The sequence below is a fragment of the Triturus cristatus genome, chromosome 10 (genome assembly GCF_964204655.1).
Source record: "Triturus cristatus chromosome 10, aTriCri1.1, whole genome shotgun sequence".
In the NCBI taxonomy this organism is placed as follows: Eukaryota; Metazoa; Chordata; class Amphibia; order Caudata; family Salamandridae; genus Triturus; species Triturus cristatus.
In genome coordinates this window covers 1,241,016,477-1,241,032,048 of record NC_140593.1, presented here as the reverse complement: position 1 = coordinate 1,241,032,048, position 15,572 = coordinate 1,241,016,477, and the positions used below count along the sequence as shown (strand labels likewise).

At 59.4% G+C, this 15,572-nt stretch overlaps 1 protein-coding gene across 5 annotated transcripts in view; it reads left to right on the top strand.

Annotated features, from left to right (window-relative positions):
• The window catches only part of CACNA1F (calcium voltage-gated channel subunit alpha1 F), a 562,890-nt gene that overhangs the window by 471,745 nt on the left and 75,573 nt on the right, over nucleotides 1–15,572 (top strand). The gene's annotated exons all lie outside the window — the stretch shown is intronic.

Below are 15,572 nucleotides of genomic sequence, written 5' to 3'. Positions count from 1 at the left end.
GGTCTCACGCTCAATAGTGCTCCAGCGTTGCTCTCGGGGCAGTAGTCGTCGGCTGATGAAGGCCACTGGTCGGTCGAGCCCCTTTTCGTCGGCTTGGGATAGGACGGCCCCGATCCCATACTCGGAGGCGTCCGTCTGTACCACGAACTCCTTCTGGTAGTCCGGGGCCTGCAGCACCGGAGCAGTACACATGGCTGTCTTTAGGGTGTCGAAGGCTGTTTGGCAGCGGGGTGTCCAGTGTACCTTCTTGGGCTGCTTTTTGGACGTTAACTCTGTGAGGGGGCCAACAATGCTCCCATAGTCCCGGATAAACCGCCGGTAGTATCCGGTGAGGCCCAGGAAGGCCCGGACAGCGGTCTGGGTAGTGGGGGGTTCCCAGGTCTGGATGGCATCTATCTTTGCTTGGAGGGGGGCCACCTGCCCGCTCCCCACTTGATGGCCCAGGTAGGTCACTGATCCGTGGCCGATTTGGCATTTGCTGGCCTTGATTGTGAGCCCGGCCCGCTGAAGGGCGGCCAGGACGGCCTTCAGGTGGAGAAGGTGCTCGGCCCAGTGGTTGCTGTACACGGCAATGTCATCTAAGTAGGCCGCGCTGAAGGCCTCAAGCCCGGCCAAAACCTTGTTCACCAGTCTTTGGAAGGTGGCCGGGGCGTTCTTCATTCCGAAGGGCATCACCCGAAAGTGGTAATGCCCATCCGGGGTCGAAAAGGCGGATCTTTCTTGGGCGCCGGGGGTGAGCTGGATTTGCCAGTACCCGGCGGTGAGGTCCAGCGTGCTCAAGTAGCGAGCGGCCCCTAGGCGGTCGATGAGTTCGTCGGCCCGGGGTATCGGGTGTGCGTCTGTCTTGGTTACTGCATTCAGGGCTCGGTAGTCCACGCAGAATCGCAACTCCGGGGGGTGACCGGGAGCTGCGGCCTTGGGCACCAGGACGACAGGGCTGGCCCACGGGCTGTCGGAAGGCTCGATGACCCCCAGGGCCAGCATCTTCGCTACTTCGGCCTGGATGCAGGCCCGCACTCGGTCAGGCACCCGGTAGGCTCTGTGTCGTATGGGGGGGCTCTCCCCGGTGTCGACATCGTGGACGCACCAGTGGGTCACCCCCGGGGTGAGAGAGAAGAGGGCTGCGTAGTCCCGCAGTAATTGCTGGCAGTCGTTGCGCTGTTCCGGGGTCAGGGACGAGGCGAGTTGGACCCCTTCGATCGATCCATCGTGAATGTCGGATTGCAAGAGGTCGGGCAAGGGCTCGGAGTCGTCCTCGCCCCCTTCGTCAGTCGCCAGCAGCAGGCTCAGTTCGGTCCGGGCGAAGTGGGGTTTTAGCCTGTTAGCATGTAGGACCCGGAGGGGGTTCCGGGGGGACTCCAGATCGACCAGGTAGGTGACGGGACTTTTCTTCTCCACCACCTTGAAGGGCCCGGTCCACTTGTCCTGGAGGGCGCCGGGTTCGACCGGGGCCATGACCCATACTTTCTGTCCTGGCTCGAATTCTATAGTAGAGGTGTTGCGATCGTACCACCGCTTCATGTCCTCCTGGCTGGCCTCGAGGTTGGCTTCGGCCATGGCTCGGAACCTGCGGGTCTGGTTTCGGAGGGTCAGGAGGTATCGGTAGACGTCAGGAGGGGCTCCTCGGGGCTTCATCTCCCAGCCCTCCTTGACCAGGCTGAGCGGTCCGCGGACCGGGTGTCCATACAATAGTTCAAACGGGCTGAACCCCAGGGACTTCTGCGGGACCTCCCGATAGGCAAACAGGAGGCAGGGCAGCAGGACATCCCATTTCCGCCTGAGGGGTTCTTCCAGGCCCTGGATCATCCCTTTTAATGTTCGGTTGAACCGCTCAACCAGTCCGTTCCCCTGAGGGTGATAGGGGGTCGTGAACTTGTATGTGACCCCGCACTGTTGCCACAGAGACCGCATGTACCTGGAGATAAAGTTCGTGCCGCGGTCGCTCACCACTTCGCTGGGGAATCCCACTCGGGAGAAGATCCCCATCAAGGCCCGGCCTACCACAGGGGCCGTTATAGTTCTTAGCGGGACCGCCTCCGGGTACCTGGTGGCGTGGTCCACGAGGACCAGGATGAAGCGGTGGCCCAGGGCGGTTTGGGGGTCCAGGGGTCCCACAATATCGATTCCGACCCGTTCGAACGGGGTGCTGACGGCTGGAAAGGGCTGGAGGGGGGCCTTGACCCGACCCCCCGTCTTTCCGCTGGCTTGGCAGGTCTGGCAGGACCGGCAGTGGTTGTCCACATCTCTCCGCATCCGGGGCCAGTAGAAGTGGGTCCCCAGACGATTGTACGTTTTGTCTTGCCCCAAGTGTCCGGCGAGGGGCACATCATGGGCCAGGTGGAGAAGGAACTCCCGGAAGCGGAGGGGGACCACCAACACGCGGCTGGCCCCGAGTTCTGCTACTTTCTGTTCACTGTACAACAGGCCCTCGGTCCAGTAGATCCAGTGGGTGCCGGTCTGGTCACCGTTGGCTTGCGCGGTCGCCTGTTGTCGGACCCCTTCGAGAGAGGGACAGGACTGTTGTTCTTGCTGGAACTGCTCTCGGGTGGGGCCCCCTTCGTGTCGCCATTGTGTCAGCTCTGGGAGGGCGCTCGGAGAAGCCATCTCTTCGGGGGAGGATTCGCTGGGTCCAGGGTCGGTGTCCGCCTCCTCCTCGCTGCTGGTGGGAGGGGGTGTGAGCCCCTCGGGCTGGGCGGTCCCGGAGGTCGAGGATGAGCGGGGGGCCTGGGCGGTCATGGACCGGGTGATGGCGCAGGCCCAATCAGCCAGTCCCAACATTCGGAGGTGCTCTCGTCGCTCTACTTGAGCCCAGGGGGAACTTTCCAAGTCGTTCCCCAGGAGGCAGTCGACCGGGGCGTCGTCGCGCACTGTCACCTTCAGCAGGCCCGTCACCCCTCCCCACTCGAAGGGGACCAGGGCCATCTGGCATAGGCTTTCACTGTTGTCGGCCGTCCGTACGGGGCACAGCACATTCGGTAGAATCTGCCCAGGGGTCACCAGGTGGCAGCGGACAGCGGTGATACTGGCGCCTGTGTCACGAAGGGCTTCGGCCCGTTGTCCATTGACCGTGACCTGCTGCCGGTACTTCTGGGTGTTGGTTGGGATGGGGGTGCAGGGTACCATCTCTCGGCTACCCAGGCAGACCAGGGACATGGCTGCCGGCTCCCACTCAGTGTTCTCTCGGTCGAGGGCCTCCTCTTCCTCTTCTCCTCCCCCCAAGGCGGCGGCTGTCAGCTGCCGGGGCGGATGCCCGCCGGCCCCGTTTCTTCGGTTCAGAGGGCAGGCCGGATCGCTGGCAAAGTGTCCTGTTTGTTGGCAGCCGTAGCAGGTCACTGGCGGCCGTGGTCCGGGTCGGGCCGGGCCCACCTTTCGGGCTAAGCTCGGGGAGAGATGTGGCTGCGGTGGCCCTCGAGGGGGGCTCCTGGGGGCCCCGGCGGGAGGGTCTTGGTTCCTGTTCGGCCCTCCCCCCCACCGCGCTGGCGGGGGGGTCCGTTGGGGTTCCTCTGGTACTCCCCCATTGAGTTCCGGGGGACCCGGGAGTTGACCCATCGATCGGCCTCGACGGCAAGTTTTCGCGGGTCGGTCATTTTGCTGTCGAGGAGGTGCTGTCTCAGTTCCACGAAGCAATTGTTGGAAAGGTGTTCCCACACGATGAGGTCGACCAGCTGCCCGTAGGTGGTTACTTTGCTCCCTTTGATCCACCCTTCTAGGGCCCGACTGAAAAAGTCCACATATTCCACCCATGTGGTACCCGGGATTTTCTTGCAGTCTCTGAACCGCTGGCGGTACATTTCCGCTGTTAGCCCGTAGCGGGTGAGCAGGGCCTCCTTCATGTGATCGTAGGAGGTCATCACCTCCTCCGGTAGCTGGAGCAGCGTGTCCCGCCCCTCACTCAGGAACCGCCCCCACAGGCCCGCGCCCCAGTCCTTTCGGGGCACCCGATGAGAGGTCATGGCCACCTCGTAGGCCTTGAACCATTGTTGGATGTCGTCATTCTTGTAATACTCCTTGACGACTTCTTTCGGGATATGTACCTTGGCCTCGGAAGGCGGTAGAGTGTCTCTAGTACTGGGGGTGTCAGTCCCTCCGTTCTTGGCCTTGATCTCGAGCTCCTTGAGACTGCGCTCGTGCTCAAGAGTTAGTTTCTTTTCCTCCAACTCCCGGTGTCGTCTCTTCTCCTCTATCTCTTCTTGAAGGCGCAGCTGCTCTAGGGCCAGTTTCTTTTCTGCCTGCTGGAGTTCACCGTCCAGCCGCAGTCGGGCGAGCTCTAGCTCGTGGCTCCGGACCTTTTCCCGCTCTCGTATTTCTTCTTCGGAGAGGCCGGTTTCTAGGCTCTTTCTTCCTCCGGTTGCCGGAGTCCGTGCGGTTGCTGCGGTCTCAGTCAGGGGCAAGGGCCCTTCTTCCTGGGAGGGGCCTGCCCCGGCCTCCAACCATGCCCTCAGAGCTTTCTGCATCTCCTCTTTGGTACCTAGGCTGGTGGTTGCAATGCCTTTGTCTTTGCAGAACTGTTTCAATTCTTTGTGCGTATATTCTTCCAGCCGTTCGGGCTGGAACTCCATTGTCGCGTTGTTTTCCTGGCTGCTCATGATGCTGTTCGTTTGGATGGGTAGCTAGTGGGTACTGGCTGGTACGTACTGCGTTCGGCTCGGATCCCGTCGCTGGCCACCAAATGTTGGAAGGCGGACCCCGAGGAGTCGGTGCGACCACCAAGGGGGGGGCCCTCACACTGCACGAAGTAGCCGAGCGCTGCCGAGAAGTCTCCTGAGAGATCCTTCTCCTATCACGTCCTAGCACAGTAACACCACCACACAGGACTCAAGGAGGTTGTCTTGTGACAAGCAATTCTTTATCAGCAATAAAAAGGTTACGAGGTCAATATTTACACGAAGGGATCGAGGGATCCACCAAAAGTCTCAGTGTCTCTTTGGAAGGGTCGGGGTAGCGGGACAGTCTTTGGCAGGAATGCGGTACGAGGGTACCTGGGGCCCAGTTCTTATCCTCAAGCTGGAGTACCTCCGGATCTCGGAGGGGTTGAGCCGCGACGGCGTCAGCAGGGCTCTGGCGTACAGTTCGTGGAGAGCCGCGATCCAATCAGCAGGGCTCTCAAGATGGTCTCTGCTCAGCTCGAGCCGCGACGTCGTCAGCAGGGCTCCGAGGGAGGTTTCAGCGAGGTTGGGCCGCGACGGCGTCAGCAGGGCTCCGATGTTCCAGGTGGTTCAGAAAGGGTTCACAGGAAGGAGCCGCGACGCAGTCAGCAGGGCTCGTGATGGTTCCGACAAGAGTTCTTCTCCGTAGGGTCAGCCGCGATTCAATCAGCAGGGCTCTCGACTCCGGGATACAACTGCCGAGCTGTGGTGGGGTCGCCCCAGATATAGGTCTGGAGCCCTTTGATGTCCGGACCTATGCGCCCGAGGGGGCGGAGTGGCCGGGTGGAGGTGGCCAGACGCCCAGCAGGAGAGGCACCAGGCCCATGGGAGTTGCAGGGCGATCACACCTCGAGAGGGGAGGACAGTTGGGGGTCCCATCGATACTGTCCTCCGCCGGGGGCGATGAATGGTTCCTGCGGCACCCCCTGGCTAGTTCGTGGTGCCTCGATGTCGGGCTTCGCTGGGGTCGAGGCCGGGTTGGTGCACGGGGTGACGTGGATGCCAACAAGATGGCGGAGCCACGAGGAGTATGCGACCACGTGCAGCTCCGGGTGAAGGGCCTTGGTGCAGTTCAGACGGGTGGCCCGTGAAGGCCGGGGCGGGGAACGGGCACAATCCAGGGGGTTAAGGACCACGCCACGAGGCCGGGTCCAACACTCCCACTCTTATACCATCATTGTCTTTATAGTATCCATCTAACAAAGTGCTCCCACGCCTTTGTCGGTCGCAGCGGGGCGGGAAGAGCCCGATGATGAGGCACGCCACCAGGGGATATCTAGGTGGGGGAGGGGTCCGCCTTCCAACATTTGGTGGCCAGCGACGGGATCCGAGCCGAACGCAGTACGTACCAGCCAGTACCCACTAGCTACCCATCCAAACAAATAGCATCATGAGCAACCAGGAAAACAACGCGACAATGGAGTTCCAGCCCGAACGGCTGGAGGAATATACGCACAAAGAATTAAAACAGTTCTGCAGAGACAAAGGCATTGCAACCACCAGCCTCGGTACCAAGGAAGAGATGCAGAAAGCTCTGAGGGCATGGTTGGAGGCTGGGGCAGGCCCCTCCCAGGAAGAAGGGCCCTTGCCCCTGACGGAGACCACAGCAACCGCACTGACCCCGGCAACCGGAGGAAGAAAGAGCCTAGAAACCGGCCTCTCCGAGGAAGAAATACGAGAGCGGGAAAAGGTCCGGAGCCACGAACTAGAGCTCGCCCGACTGCGGCTGGACGGCGAACTCCAGCTGGCAGAAAAGAAACTGGCCCTCGAGCAGCTACGCCTTCAAGAAGAAATAGAAGAGAAGAGACGACACCGGGAGTTGGAGGAAAAGAAAATAACTCTTGAGCACGAGCGCAGTCTCAAGGAGCTCGAGATCAAGGCCAAGAACGGAGGGACCGACACCCCCAGTACTAGAGACACTCTACCGCCCCCCGAGGCCAAGGTGCATATTCCGAAGGAGGTCGTCAAGGAGTATTACAAGAATGACGATATCCAACAATGGTTCAAGGCCTACGAGGTGGCCATGACCTCCCATCGGGTGCCCCGAAAAGACTGGGGCGCAGGCCTGTGGGGGCGATTCCTGAGTGAAGGGCGGGACACGCTGCTCCAGCTACCGGAGGAGGTGATGACCTCCTACGATCACATGAAGGAGGCCCTGCTCACCCGATACGGACTAACAGCGGAGATGTACCGCCAGCGGTTCCGAGACTGCAAGAAAATCCCGGGTACCACATGGGTGGAATATGTGGACTTTTTCAGTCGGGCCCTAGAAGGGTGGATCAAAGGCAGCAAAGTAACCACCTACGGACAACTGGTCGACCTCATCGTCTGGGAACACCTTTCCAATAATTGCTTCGTGGAACTGAGACAGCACCTCCTCGACAGCAAAATGACCGACCCGCGCAAACTTGCCGTCGAGGCCGATCGATGGGTCAACTCCCGGGTCCCCCGGAGCTCAATGGGGGAGTACCAGAGGAACCCCAACGGACCCCCACGCCAGCGCGGTGGGGGGGGAGGGCCGAACAGGAACCGAGACCCTCCCGCTGGGGCCCCCAGGAGCCCCCCTCGAGGGCCACCGCAGCCACATCTCTCCCCGAGCCTAGCGCGAAGGGTGGGCCCGGCCCGACCCGGACCACGGCCACCAGTGACCTGCTATGGCTGCCAACAAACCGGACACTTTGCCAGCGACCCGGCCTGCCCCCTGAACCGAAGAAACGGGGCCGGCGGGCCCCCGCCCCGGCAGCTGACAGCCGCCGCCTTGGGGGGAGAGGAGGAAGAAGAGGCCCTCGACCGAGAGAACACTGAGTGGGAGCCGGCAGCCATGTCCCTGGTCTGCCTGGGTAGCCGAGAGATGGTACCCTGCACCCCCATCCCAACCAACACCCAGAAGTACCGGCAGCAGGTCACGGTCAACGGACAACGGGCCGAAGCCCTTCGCGACACCGGCGCCAGTATCACCGCTGTCCGCTGCCACCTGGTGACCCCTGAACAGATTCTACCGAATGTGCTGTGCCCTGAGCGGACGGCCGACAACAGTGAAAGCCTATGCCAGATGGCCCTGGTCCCCTTCGAGTGGGGAGGGGTGACGGGCCTGCTGAAGGTGACGGTGCGCGACGACGCCCCGGTCGACTGCCTCCTGGGGAACGACTTGGAGAGTTCCCCCTGGGCTCAAGTAGAACGACGAGAGCACCTCCGAATGTTGGGACTGGCTGATTGGGCCTGCGCCATCACCCGGTCCATGACCGCCCAGGCCCCCCGCTCCTCCTCGACCTCCGGGACGGCCCGACCCGAGGGGCTCACACCCCCTCCCGCCAGCAGCGAGGAGGAGGCGGACACCGACCCCGGGCCCAGCGAATCCTCCCCCGAAGAGATGGCTTCTCCGAGCGCCCTACCAGAACTGACGCAATGGCAACATGAAGGGGGCCCCACCCGAGAGCAGTTCCAGCAAGAGCAACAGTCCTGTCCCTCTCTCGAAGGGGTCCGACAGCAGGCGACCGCGCAAGCCAACGGTGACCAGACCGGCACCCACTGGATCTACTGGGCCGAGGGCCTGTTGTACAGTGAACAGAAAGTGGCAGAACTCGGGGCCGGCCGCGTGTTGGTGGTCCCCCTCCGCTTCCGGGAGTTCCTTCTCAACCTGGCCCATGATGTGCCCCTCGCCGGACACTTGGGGCAAGACAAAACGTACAGTCGTCTGGTGACCCACTTCTACTGGCCTCGGATGCGGAGAGATGTGGACAACCACTGCCGGTCCTGCCAGACCTGCCAAGCCAGCGGAAAGACGGGGGGTCGGGTCAAGGCCCCCCTCCAGCCCTTTCCCGCCGTCAGCACCCCGTTTGAACGAGTCGGAATCGACATTGTGGGACCCCTGGACCCCCAAACCGCCCTGGGCCACCGCTTCATCCTGGTCCTCGTGGACCACGCCACCAGGTACCCGGAGGCGGTCCCGCTCAGAACTATAACGGCCCCTGTGGTAGGCCGGGCCTTGATGGGGATCTTCTCCCGAGTGGGATTCCCCCGCGAAGTGGTGAGCGACCGTGGCACGAACTTTATCTCCAGGTACATGCGGTCCCTGTGGCAACAATGCGGGGTCACATACAAGTTCACGACCCCATATCACCCTCAGGGGAACGGGCTGGTTGAGCGGTTCAACCGAACATTGAAAGGGATGATCCAGGGCCTGGAAGAACCCCTCAGGCGGAAATGGGATGTCCTGCTGCCCTGCCTCCTGTTTGCCTATCGGGAGGTCCCGCAGAAGTCCCTGGGGTTCAGCCCGTTTGAACTATTGTACGGACATCCGGTCCGCGGACCGCTCAGCCTGGTCAAAGAGGGCTGGGAGACGAAGCTCCAAGGCGCCCCTCCTGACGTCTACCGATACCTCCTGACCCTACGAAACCAGACCCGCAAGTTCCGAGCCATGGCCGAAGCCAACCTCGAGGCCAGCCAGGAGGACATGAAGCGGTGGTACGATCGCAACACTTCTACGGTAGAATTCGAGCCAGGTCAGAAAGTATGGGTCATGGCCCCGGTCGAACCCGGCGCCCTCCAGGACAAGTGGACCGGGCCCTTCAAGGTGGTGGAGAAGAAAAGTCCCGTCACCTACCTGGTCGATCTGGAGTCCCCCCGGAACCCCCTCCGGGTCCTACATGCGAACAGGCTAAAACCCCACTTCGCCCGGACCGAACTGAGCCTGCTGCTGGCGACCGACGAGGGGAGCGAGGACGACTCCGAGCCCTTGCCCGACCTCTTGCAGTCCAACATCCATGATGGATCGATCGAAGGTGTCCAACTCGCCTCGTCCCTGACCCCGGAGCAGCGCAACGACTGCCAGCGATTACTGCGGGACTACGCAGCCCTCTTCTCTCTCACCCCGGGGGTGACCCACTGGTGCGTCCACGACGTCGACACCGGGGAGAACCCCCCCATAGGACACAGAGCCTACCGGGTGCCTGACCGAGTGCGGGCCTGCATCTAGGCCGAAGTAGCGAAGATGCTGGCCCTGGGGGTCATCGAGCCTTCCGACAGCCCGTGGGCCAGCCCTGTCGTCCTGGTGCCCAAGGCCGCAGCTCCCGGTCACCCCCCGGAGTTGCGATTCTGCGTGGACTACCGAGCACTGAATGGAGTAACAAAGACGGACGCACACCCGATACCCCGGGCCGACGAACTGATCGACCGCCTAGGGGCCGCTCGCTACTTGAGCACGCTGGACCTCACCGCCGGGTACTGGCAAATCCAGCTCACCCCCGGCGCCCAAGAAAGATCCGCCTTTTCGACTCCGGATGGGCATTACCACTTTCGGGTGATGCCCTTCGGAATGAAGAACGCCCCGGCCACCTTCCAAAGACTGGTGAACAAGGTTTTGGCCGGGCTTGAGGCCTTCAGCGCGGCCTACTTAGATGACATTGCCGTGTACAGCAATCACTGGGCCGAGCACCTCCTCCACCTGGAGGCCGTCCTGGCCGCCCTCCAGCGGGCCGGGCTCACAATCAAGGCCAGCAAATGCCAAATCGGCCACGGATCCGTGACCTACCTGGGCCATCAAGTGGGGAGCGGGCAGGTGGCCCCCCTCCAAGCGAAGATAGATGCCATCCAGACCTGGGAACCCCCCACTACCCAGACCGCTGTCCGGGCCTTCCTGGGTCTCACCGGATACTACCGGCGGTTTATCCGGGACTATGGGAGCATTGTTGGCCCCCTCACAGAGTTAACGTCCAAAAAGCAGCCCAAGAAGGTACACTGGACACCCCGCTGCCAAACAGCCTTCGACACCCTAAAGACAGCCATGTGTACTGCCCCGGTGCTGCAGGCCCCGGACTATCAGAAGGAGTTCGTGGTACAGACGGACGCCTCCGAGTATGGGATCGGGGCCGTCCTATCCCAAGCCGACGAAAAGGGGCTCGACCGACCAGTGGCCTTCATCAGCCGACGACTACTGCCCCGAGAGCAACGCTGGAGCACTATTGAGCGCGAGGCCTTCGCTGTGGTGTGGGCCCTCAAGAAGCTCCGGCCCTACCTCTTTGGCACCCACTTCCGGGTCCAGACCGACCACCGGCCCTTGCAATGGTTAATGCAAATGCGGGGCGAGAACCCCAAGCTGCTGCGGTGGTCCATCTCGCTACAAGGGATGGACTTTGACGTCGAACACCGGCCCGGCAATGACCACGCCAACGCCGACGGCCTGTCCCGCTTCTTCCGCCTTGACGAGGAGAATCCCCAAGGAGATGGGTGACTCTCTATGCCTTCGGCTGGGGGGGACGCCTGTTGGACCCGGCCTCGTGGCGTGGTCCTTAACCCCCTGGATTGTGCCCGTTCCCCGCCCCGGCCTTCACGGGCCACCTGTCTGAACTGCACCAAGGCCCTTCACCCGGAGCTGCACGTGGTCGCATACTCCTCGTGGCTCCGCCATCTTGTTGGCATCCACGTCACCCCGTGCACCAACCCGGCCTCGACCCCAGCGAAGCCCGACATCGAGGCACCACGAACTAGCCAGGGGGTGCCGCAGGAACCATTCATCGCCCCCGGCGGAGGACAGTATCGATGGGACCCCCAACTGTCCTCCCCTCTCGAGGTGTGATCGCCCGGCAACTCCCATGGGCCTGGCGCCTCTCCTGCTGGGCGTCTGGCCACCTCCACCCGGCCACTCCGCCCCCTCGGGCGCATAGGTCCGGACATCAAAGGGCTCCAGACCTATATCTGGGGCGACCCCACCACAGCTCGGCAGTTGTATCCCGGAGTCGAGAGCCCTGCTGATTGAATCGCGGCTGACCCTACGGAGAAGAACTCTTGTCGGAAACATCACGAGCCCTGCTGACTGCGTCGCGGCTCCCTCTTGTGAACTCTTTCTGAACCACCTGGAACATCGGAGCCCTGCTGACGCTGTCGCGGCCCAACCTCGCTGGAACCTTCCTCGGAGCCCTGTTGACGACGTCGCGGCTCGAGCTGAACAGAGACCATCTTGAGAGCCCTGCTGATTGAATCGCGGCTCTCCACGAACTGTACGCCAGAGCCCTGCTGACGCCGTCGCGGCTCGACCCCTCCGAGATCAGAGGTCCTCCAGCGTGAGGATAAGAACTGGGCCCCAGGTACCCTCGTACCACATTCCTGCCAAAGACTGTCCCGCTACCCCTACCCTTCCAAAGAGACATTGAGACTTTTGGTGGATCCCTCGATCCCTTCGTGTAAATATTGAACTCGTAACCTTTTATTGATGATAAAGAATTGCTTGTCTTGAGACAACCTCCTTGAGTCCGGTGTGGTGGTGTTACTGTGCTAGTACGGGATAGGAGAAGGATCTCTCAGGAGACTTCTCGGCAGCGCTCGGCTACTTCGTGCAGTGAGAGGGCCCCCCCCTTGGTGGTCTCACCGACTCCTCGGGGTCCGCCTTCCAACAGGGAGGTTCTACACTACGGTTAAAAAATACCTGGCTAAGTAGGCACTAAATATAAAATCACTCCTCCATGCTGGTATTGTTAAAAAAGGGGAAAGGAGAGGCACACGTCTAAGTGTGCGTATCTCACGGTCAACATCTTTCAAGCCATTACCCCAAGACTTTTCTTCAGGACCATAACAATGATCCCTGGTACCTCTCCTATTAGTGATACCACATAGGGCTTCTTAATGAATATTAAACGAAACATGCATGTTAGAATGGGGAACCTCTGGTTGGCACAGGTAGGTACTTGTGACAAGCAGTGGTCCCTTCTTCTATTCAGGGCGAGAGAATTACCCCTTCAGAACAACCCCTGCTCACCCTATAGGTAGTGTGGCGCGAGCAGTCAGGGCTAAACTTCAGGGCGCTAGTCAGTTAAGTATTTATGATCACACACAGTAAACCACAACGATCCCCCACAAATGGACACCAGGCGTAAGTTGTATCAAAAATACGGATGCTTTATATAAAAGATTCTTGGTTACGCAGGCATGTACAAGACCATCAATAACGGTTGCGAACTGGAAGCCACAAGATGATAATTAGGCACTGTTCTTGTCTTTGGTAACTTATTCGATCCCGAGCGCTTCACAGGGCTCGGTTGAGTCGGTCCAGTCACGATGATGCGCAGTGCACCCGGGGTAAGGTGATACGGGGAAATCAGAACGTTGCGGACCCCGAGTCCGGTAGAGAGTTCACTGTACCTGGGAACGTGCGATGTGCTTGGACGAGTCTTCGGGGGAGATGCAGGTTCTGCACCTCGCGGGTCTCCGGATCAAGAATTCAGCGGGCGGCTCTCGGTAGACAGGTGCGGCCCAGGGCCTCCGACACGGACTGTGCAGGAGGTCACTGCGGAGGGCGGCACGGTCAGACTCAGGCTGGGAGGTGAAGCGGGGCGGCCGGATACGTTACGACGTACGGGCGGCCGTCCGAGGCTTGATTTCACTTCCCAATTAGAAATCCGGCGGGAGGGCGAGAGGGCACCAGGCACGCTCCAGTGGCAGGCAGGTGACAGGGAAGCGGGGCGGCCAGCCTCGATGGGTCCAGAGCGACTCAGGCAGAGCGGGGCTCTCTGCGAGGGGAAGCGGCCAGGCTTCTGGGTGTCACGGCCCTAGGAGGGGTGGCAAGGTGCGCAGTTCTCAGACGAGCGGAGACACGGTGAACCCACTGGTCCTGGGGTTCAGTTCAGGGGGCAAGCTCTTCTTCCAAGCCCTTGGAGATAGTTGAAAAACAAAGTGCAAAAGTCTCTTTCAGTCTTTTTCCTCTCCTTCCTCAGCAAGGCACCTACTGCAGGCCAGTCCCTCAGGTCAGGGAAAGTTACTCCTCCTTCAGCTTCTTCCAGGTCCTTCTAGTCGGGCAGAGTTCCTTCGTGGTTCAATCTGGATCTGATTTCTTAGGAGCCAGGCTCCTACTTTTATACAGTGATTCTTTTGTTCTTTAGCGCCAGGGGGCCTGGGCCTGGCTCAGTCCAGTTCTGGAGTACTTTGTTTTGGTGACTCTGCTCTTTCCTTTCAGCAGCAGGGCAGAGACATCAGCCGCTCCACAGGGGGGCGGAGCCGGCTTTGTGGTGGCGAGCCCAGGTCTATTCAAGAGTCAAGGTGTACTCCTCCCACCCATCCTGGTGTAATCTCTCTACCCACCACCTGGCAGCCAACCTGTCTCCTGGAATCCCCCAGCCCTGCTCCTGTACTGTTGCTAGGCAGAACACACACCCACAGCAGAGGCGGACTGAGATGGTCAGGCACGCAAAGGCTAACTTTCTAAAAGCAGCATTTGCAAACCCAGGATATTAAAATAACCTTTACTAAAAGATGTATTTTTTTATCCCGAGTTCAGGCATACTAAACATGACTTTCTACCATGCTCTCTGAGTCCACTGGGGTCACAGCGTGTAGCGATCCTAGCAGCCCATTCTGGCCTATGGAGAGCAGGTAGCCTTCAATAGTGAAAAACGAAAATGGCTGTAATTCACTATTAAGACATGCCACACACATCAGGGCATGTCCTACCGTATGCCTACAATGCACCCTGCGCTTAGGCCTACCAGAGGGGTGACTAACATGTAGTTAAGGGAAGATTTAGGGACTGGCAAGTGGGGACACTTGCTCAGTCAGCGCAACGGTACCAGACCGCGCGCGGGTTCTGCGGTGGCAGACCCTAGACACATTTTACCCCGCTGCTTCGGTGGGTGGCACAACCAGTGCTGCAAGCCCACTAGCAGTATTTGGATATACAAGCCCTTGGCACCCCTGGTGCACTCTACTAGGGACTGATAGTAAACCAAATAAGCCAAACGTGGAAGTCAATTCACATAATACATTTTACCATAGGGAGCACTTGCACTGTGGCACTGGATGGCAGTGGCACAGTGCCCTGAGCCGCTAACACCAACACAAAACACATTGAGGCACAGACAAAAATGGAAGGGTGACCCACGCCAATGGCGCCAGGTCTAACAATGCATATAATACGATATCCAATCGGTATTTGTTCTTTTTAGATCTGGAAAGATAGGAGGTAAAAGTTATTATATTCATTTCAATGAAAGCAAATAGAGGTAACTAGCAAACACATCACCACATGTGGAAAAACGTGTGATATATTTTTCATTTTCAGCTATTGTGCGAGATCAATCCTAGCTATATCGCTGACTGTGTACGTGCTGCCCTTTAGAAGGTTTAAAATACAAACAAACAATACAAAACACTTAACATGAATCACACACTCTGTCTCTTTCATGTGTATGCCACGGTGGATAACAGGCCTCATTCCGTGGCACCGATTCACCAAAGGTACCCCTGTATCCATTACGGTAGATCTTAACATTATCGCTATGTTAGGTGCTTGTGGTAAAAGTAACATCATTCTATGTCATATTAGAATGTGCGCGGCAAGGGAGTAGCTTTCAACATGCGAGTGCGGCATAGCCTGACAACGATCACTTTTCCTCAATTACTCATTACTTAGTTGGATCTATAAAAGTTTTGATCCTAAGTCTTTCCTTACTTTTTTCAGTGTGTGACTACAAGCGTCCCTTCCCCCGTTGAGCTCATGGGGCCAGATTTTGGCTCAAAAAGATGTACGTTTTAGACTTCTTCTACAGTTTCCTTAAAATCGATCACATATTCATTCTAATATGACATAGAATGACATATGCATCGCTGCCCCTGAACGCAATCCAATTCCAAGATAGGGAGGAGGTCCCGGCGAGTGGGCCTGGTGGCCCTCCCGTCGCTGGCCCTCTGCAAGGAGTGTCTTATGTCTTCTAATAGAGCCAACGGAGGTTCTTCTGTCTGAACCTCAGCTGCCCCCCTTCCCCACTCCAAATGAGCCCAGGGACCCACAAGGGCAGAATGGACACCCGCCCTGTCCTGGTAAATGTCCCAGGACCTCCCTCTCCAAAGGAGGCCTGCAGAGCCCCCTCCCTCTGTGGTGTGAGTGTTTTGGGACAGTGGTGCTCTGTGCGTTGATGTCCTGAGTAACCATATTTTATATCC